This window comes from Pleurodeles waltl, chromosome 4_1 (assembly GCF_031143425.1).
Source record: "Pleurodeles waltl isolate 20211129_DDA chromosome 4_1, aPleWal1.hap1.20221129, whole genome shotgun sequence".
NCBI lineage: Eukaryota > Metazoa > Chordata > Amphibia > Caudata > Salamandridae > Pleurodeles > Pleurodeles waltl.
This window is the reverse complement of record NC_090442.1, coordinates 636,279,952-636,287,579: the sequence shown is the minus strand read 5'-3', so window position 1 is coordinate 636,287,579 and position 7,628 is coordinate 636,279,952.

Genomic DNA, 7,628 nt, shown 5'->3' with positions numbered 1-7,628 from the left:
AAGCAATAGCAAGCAGTAAAACAATAGAAAATTGTGATGGGCCTAGGGGAAGATCAAACCACATACTAAATAAGTGGTATGCGAAAGGAAGTCCCCCACCCAAGGAAGTGGAATCTGTGGTGGGTAGCTGGAGGAACTAGGAACCCCAAAAGGTAAGTACCAGAGTGGCCTCTATCGACCAGGAGAGAAGAGGTAAGTATGTGTTTTTTCTCCAAACCCACAGGTAAAGTTTGGAAAAGGACTATGCAAGACCCAAGCAAGACTGGAAGAAACCAAAGGTGGATCCTGACAGAAGAGGACCTCCAAAGAAGGGGACCAAGTCCAGTTCAAGTTGGAGTGTCCGGTTGGGACAGGAGCCACTACCCTCCCTTCTGGAGATGGAGGACCAGGTCGGCTGTGGAGACAAGGAGTAAGCTGTGCAACACTGGAGCAGAGGAGGAGTTCCAGAAGTAATGCAGACAATGCCCCACGACGGCAGAAGAGTTGTAGTCAGTCAGTGGAGTTGGAAAATCAGCAACAAGCCTTGGCAAAGGGAAAAGTCGCAGATGAGTAGTTGCAGAGCTGCCGGGGACCAGCAAGGTTCAGGGAAACTCAACCCAAGGAGGGGAGTCCCAGGTGACCCTCAGCAGTGAGGAGAGTTGGAAGATGAGGAGGTAGCCCCCACAGGCAACTCACAGGCAGGAGGCACAGGAGTCGCAGTGAGGCCCACTGAGCACACCTAAAGAGGAGTCCCACATCGCCGGAACAGCAGACAGGAGACTATGCTTTGCAGGGAAGAGTGCTGGAGGCCGGGGCTAAATGGAGCCTGAAGATCCCTCAAAGGAGGAACAAACAAGCCTTGGTAGCTGCATGTCAACACCAGAGCAGTGCGCGCTCTATTGGTGACAAAAATGCAAAAACCCAGCACTCTCAGAACAAAGTAATTTATGCATTGTGCTGATATGTTGTGGTTTAACCTTTTGCATTGCAGAGTTCAATCCTGAAAACGTACTTTTAATATGCTTACAAATACTGTCCCTTTGCAATGTGTTGCTACAGGTTTTCAGAGTGTGTTAGGGTGTGGCCCCTTTCCAGGGCCTTCCAGAGACTTTCCCTGCAACATGCCTGGCTGTGGTTCTGGGCTGGGCCAAGACTCTATAAAAGAGAGCCAGCCCAACTCCCAGTGCTCACTATTCAGAGGTCCTGGTGCATAACAGCAGCTTCTTCCTGAGCTCCTGTCCCGGCGGCCTATTTGGATCTTCCAGTCTTCTGCCCTTCATCCTTCATTGGTGATCATTGTTCCAGGCGGTAAGACGGTGGTTGGACTGTCCTGACACCGTTATTGAGAATTTTCATATTCTTGATTTAATTCTTAAATGAGTAACAGATTACATGCGCGCTACCATTTCTTGACATTTATATGGTAGTTTACAAATAGGCAAGACGCGTGATTTGTTTCATAAATGTTTGACTTTGTTATTCATTGCGTGCTACCATTTCTTGACATTGGCATGGTGGCTTAAGAATCGGCAAGACGCGTGATTCGTTTTCTGGTGTTTAAACATTGTTGTCGATGGCGCGCTACTATTTCTTGACATTTACATAATGTTTTACGAATTGGTAAGACGCGCAACTCGTTTCATGAGGATTTGACTTTGTTGTTCATTGCGCGCTACCATTTCTTGACATTTACATGGTGGCTTAAGAATCGGCAAAAGAAGCGCGATTCGTTTCATTGTACTTTGATCTTGTTATTTATTGTGAGCTGTTATTTCTTGACATTTACATTGTGTTTTACGAATCGGCAAGACGCGCAATTCGATTAATGATGATTTGACTTTGATATTCATTGCGTGCTACAATTTCTTGGTATTTTACATGGTAACACTTGAATCGGCAAGACGCACGATTCTCTCCTCGAGTTTATTTCATGTTGTTTATTGTATGCCACTATTCACACTAGATATTTATTATGTAATATTCGAATTGACAAGTTATGTGATTTGTTTCCTGAATCCATATTGTGTTATTCATGGTGCACAATCCTTTTATGGTGTTTAATATATATATATATATATATATATATATATATATATATATATATATATATATATATATATCTGCAATATGCGCAATTTGTGTTGAAACATTTTAACAGTACACAGAAGGCCAGAGTTTCTAGATGCAATATTGTATGGTCCTAGTATACATTCTCAAAACAGGATTTATATGACTGGTTTAAAATTTTGTCAGAATGTTTTTCTGATTCTCATGTAAAGGAAAGTACTTGAATAAGAAAGTTTTCATTTAATTCATCTTGATTCCCCTACAGGTATCAGGCTATCTTAAAACTTAGTAATTTTAAACTTAACTCTTAGATTTTTCATGTTTTCAGAGTGACTAGGCTTAGAATCATAGTCTAGTATTGATTTCAGGAGATATAATTTTCATATTGTGTGTTCTAACCTTTTTCTTACTACAGGTCTCCTTCCCAGCTGTTCCCTTCCTAATCCCCTCTTCCCCTCTTGAACTCTCTCAGTCTCTGTGATTTATCTATCAGAGTCTTGGAGCTGTTCAGTGGTGGACGTGTTGGGAACGTGCACAGACCACGAGCATCTGGGGACTCTGACACTGCAAGAGTTGTGGTGCATAGGAGTACTGTCCTACAAGAAGAGGCAAGGGCTTACCAAGTTAGACAGCTGGTAGAGAGGACCGAGGGGACCACTCCAGACCACCACCTGTGTTGCAGGATCCACACAGTTTTGCAGGGGAGAAGATCCATGCATCTGGACATTGTTGTAGTTGGTGCCTGCGGATGCAAGGGAGTCACTCTTGCTTGCTTCTTGTGCAGGCTGAAGACTTATCACCCTCAGAGGATGCACAGCCAAGGAAATGTTGCAGTTGCTGGAAGGAGCTGGAGAAACAATGTTGCAAAGCGGAGTTGTCACTGAGTTGCAGATTGTCAGTTCCTGGAGGGTCCAGTTGCATTCCTGATGGCCAGAAGATGAAGTAAACAATGCAGAAGAGTCCTGCGGGTGGTGATGGACAGCGGAGTGGTAACCCCCTTTTCCATTGTCCATTTTCCTGCCAGGGCAGGAACCGGGGGACCTGGACTGGTGCAAAATGGTTTGAGCAAGGAGGGCACCAGATGTGCCCTTCAAAGCATTCTGGTGGCTTGGGGAGGCTACCCCTCCCAAGCCATGTAACACCTATTTCCTTTGGGAGAGGATGCTGCCTCCCTCTCCCAAAGGAAATCCTTTGTTCTACCTTCCTCTCCTTGAGCAGGCTAAGTAGCAGGAGGACAGAAACCGGTCTGTGGGGTGGCATCAGCGCAGGCTGCCCAGAAAACCCCAGAAGAGCAGTACCCCACAGTAACCCCAGTACCCCAGCAGTAACCCCAGTAGGAGCAATGCTGGGGGTCCTCTAAGAAGCCCCCAGAGTGCATGGCATCAAAATGATTCTGACATGTTTGATACCCAACATGCCCAGCTTCAGAGTTACCATTATGGAGCTGGACACAGGTTTTGACCTGTGTCCAGTACACAGGTAAAATGGCTTCACAGCACTTATTAAGTCCAGGAGAATGGAGCTGCAGTTCATTGGGGCACCTCTGCTTATGCAGGGGTGCCCTCACACACAGGCATTTACTCCCTACCCTCTGGGCCAGGAGGGCCTGTCATAGGGGTGACTTACAGTGACCTGGTGCAGTGACCTGTGGTGAAAGGGTGCATGCACCTTTTCACGCAGGCTGCAATGGAAGGCATGCACACACATTTTGCATGGGTGGCATAATACATGCTGCACCCCATGTGGAACCCCTAGTGCCCCAATGCCCTCAGTACCTAAGTACCATACATTAAGGACTTAAATGGGGACACCAGTATACCAATTGTGGGGTATACAAAGCCTAAGCAACCAAATTTAGGGGAGAGAGCACAGCCACTGGGGTCCTGGTTAGCAGGATCCCAGTGAACATACTGACAGGAGGCAAAAAGTGGGGGTAGCCATGCCAAAAAAGGGTACTTTCCTACAACCGATGTTCCACCTCCTCTGGTGCAGTGTCTACAGCTCCGGCAGCAGCGCTTCGCACAACCTGGCAGAACCTCAGGAATCCTCTGCCTCCAGTCAATGTCTCAGGTACTCTGAAGCCTTATTGATCTCCTCACCAGCCCCTGGGTAGGCTCAAGGCCAGGCCAGCATCGCCACCATTTTCATAAGGTGGGAAGATCACCACGCTGCTTCGATCGTTGCAAGGGTTCGTTTGCTCTCTCAGTCATGTAGCTGGTCTCACACTGCCATCCGCACCACCCAACAGTGCGAATTCGGAGCAGGTGGGTTATCAAGGCTAGGATAAATGAAGGATGGCTGGCTGTGGGTGCAGCCATTTTGCTTCGGGCTCACTAGCTTCCCCCCGGGCAAATTACTTAGGCCCTCATTATGAACATAGCAGCAATCACCACCGACCGCCGTGGTGATGGTGAACAGAAGACCGCCTGTAGCGGAAGACTGGACACCACCGAATTATGATGCTAAAAAAGTCAAACCTCCAAAAATCCTACAACCTCCACGAGGCCAGGGCATACAACAGTGGAAAGGCAGTACACCCCAGCATGCCACCGTCATGCAGACAAATCCTCCACCCACCAAATAATGATGCACAAATCAGCGTGGTGGATAGTGGATGCCAAGCGACCATTGGCGGTACGGACCGCCATGGCCAGCAATGGTACCCAACAACAACAAATACACACATTGGCAACTTGGAAACCCACACACCTGACAAACATCCACAACACTATACAACTCTCACATACACACCCCACACAATCCTTGGCATCGCCAATAGCACAACAGATATTGACAACACAACACGCATACATAGAACACAACATAACAAAAGTCATACACACAAATACACCACCAAAACACACACAAATCCCAAACACCCATTTAAGCCACACACATAACCACACAACAGCACCCTCACCAATACACCCACAACACACACCATGGCACCCCCTAAGCACCTCCACTTCACAGAGAGGGAGCTAAGGACCATAGTGAAATAGATGAAATACTCAGGGTCGAGCCACAACTATTCAGGGCACAGGTGCAGCAGACACCGTCGCCAGGAAGGTGGAGCTATGGCAGACGATTGTCAACAAGGTTAACACAGTGAGAAACCATCAATGCACAAGTGAGGACATCCGGAAGAGATGGAACGACCTGCGTGGGAAGGTGAGGTCTATGGCATCCAGCCACAACATCGCCGTTCAAAAGACTGGTGGAGGACCCCCACCTACACCCCCTAGTACACTGTCTGGGAGGAGAAGGTACTGGCTATTCTGCACCCAGAGGGCCTCACTGGACTCACTGGAGGACTGGACTCGGGGTAAGTCAACTACAATACCTTAACAGTCACCACATCTATAATGCATGCAGCACCCCACCCCTCTCACTACCACCTGGACCCCATCCCCACCCAGTCCACAACACCAACATCCAATTACCCTGCATTCTCACAATCCAACAAACAGGCCCCCATCCTGCCCCCTGTGCCCAGTCACCTACCCCCACATTGTGTTCCCAGTGGCACTACAGTACCCACAATGCACCTCCACCCCCCAGAAAAAATGCAAAGATAAGTACACGAAACGAGCCTGCATGCTACGACAGGGGAATAAAAGCACAAAATAGGGCAGCGCTGTGCATCAATTTCTGAAATAGTACATGACACATACATGTCCATTCCCCCCACAGGCACCACCACCCATGCCACCCAGATGGAAAGGCCAAGGACTGCCAGCGCTGCACACGGAGAGAGAGGCCCCACTCAGGAGACTGTCAAGGGGTGTATGGAAAGTGAGGAATACCCTGGCCCGTCACACAGTCCTGGAGTGTCACCCTCCAGCAGCCCCACCCAGGATACCACTGACAGCCCTACAATCCAGCCACCAACATCAGCTCTGGCCAAACGACCCCACACCAGTGTCTCCCGGTCACAGACTGGCGGACCACATGTACAGAGGCCAGAGTTTCCACCCACCAACAGGCAGGATGATGAAGGCCCCAGTGCAAGTGGGATTGCCAGACGTCTGCAGGGGACACAGGCACAGAGGGCAAGGGCCAGTGGGAGAGCATCAGTGGCCCAGGGGGGAAGCCAAAGGATGGATGCTGCAGCCCAGGAGGTGAATTCTGAGGTCCTAGGAGCATACCACCATTCCCAGGAACGGATGGCCCAGATCTTGGAACCTTGGAGCACAATCAGAGGCTGCAGATAGCACACCGTCAAGAGGCCATGGAGCAATGGAAACAGCTCAATACCACTATGGCCCCCATTGCAGGGGTGCTGTAGCACCACTACTCTACCCAGCCTGAGACCTCCATCCACCTGCAAGCCCCTATCACTAGCCAGGACACTGCCCTGCCATCTACATCTGCAGCAGCTACTGGACTGGTGGCACTGCCAGAGGACACACAGGAGACCAGCACCCCTAGCCCAGCAGCCCAGCTCTGTGACTCAAATGTGCCCTCAGACCCGGACATGCCACTGGAACACCAGCCAAGACCAAGGCTACTGCTAAGAGTGACTCTGCCCTGAACTGTCTCCCTTGTGTGCCACTGTGCTCCTTTGTTGTCTTGCCACTACCAACACTCCATCTACCAATGAACACATGGAACAAAACCCAGTGCCACCAACAGCTGAGCATATGCACCTGAGTATGGCTATACACCATGAGCCCACTCCCTATCACTGTCCAACGAAATAGGTAATTTGTGTCACTAAAGAAAAAGACCTATGGACTCAAATTGTATGTCCCTCGTCATAATGAGATATCAATTGTGCGTGTGTATGCATTAGGCAGTCAATCTCATATTCATACCTTTATTGCAGGAGGGGATCCCACGCACTGTACTGTCTGAAGTAAGTCACACTGTACACAATATTGCATTCCCTGGCACATGCCACTTCAGTCTCCAGTTAACAGTGTCAATGACTATAGACACCACATTTCCAATTACATGAGTCAGACTGAAACTATGCAGTGAAGACAACAGCATCATTGAACAGTACCTTAGGGTCACTGGCTGTCACCTATGTAGAGAACCATTGTCATACACACTCACCTATGAGCCATCCTCTGTCCCCTTGTAGTTGTCCCATCAAGTGTGGTACACTGCTAAGGGGCGTGGCTTGGCCTCCGAGCAAGATGGCCATCACAGCGTGAGGCTCTGCTCGGCATCGGGCCTTTTTTTATTGATTTATCCTGCTGGGGCGACGTGGATGAGTCGAATTCAAGACCTGGGGCCCCTTGCGGACCAGTGAGCTGCTGGAGGACGTCCGCGGCTGGCGGTATGCTGTGGAGGCTGCGGCTGGCTTGGCCTCTGTTTGGGCGCGGCCTGCGGCGCCTGGGCGCATAGGCGGGGGACCGCTCGGCATTGTTGGCAGGCCTTCGGGGGCACGGTTCGTTTGGAGCTGTGGCACCTGAAGATTGGGGAAGAGCGTGGTGCTTTCCCCTCTCGGGACCAGATCGGCGGCTGATTTGCGCTGCGGTCCCTTTGGGGGCCGGCGTGCCGGGGGGCCCCACGGCCTGGACCTGCCGGATTGTCTGGGCTACCGGGGCCTGGTCCACCCTGGCCTTTGGTGG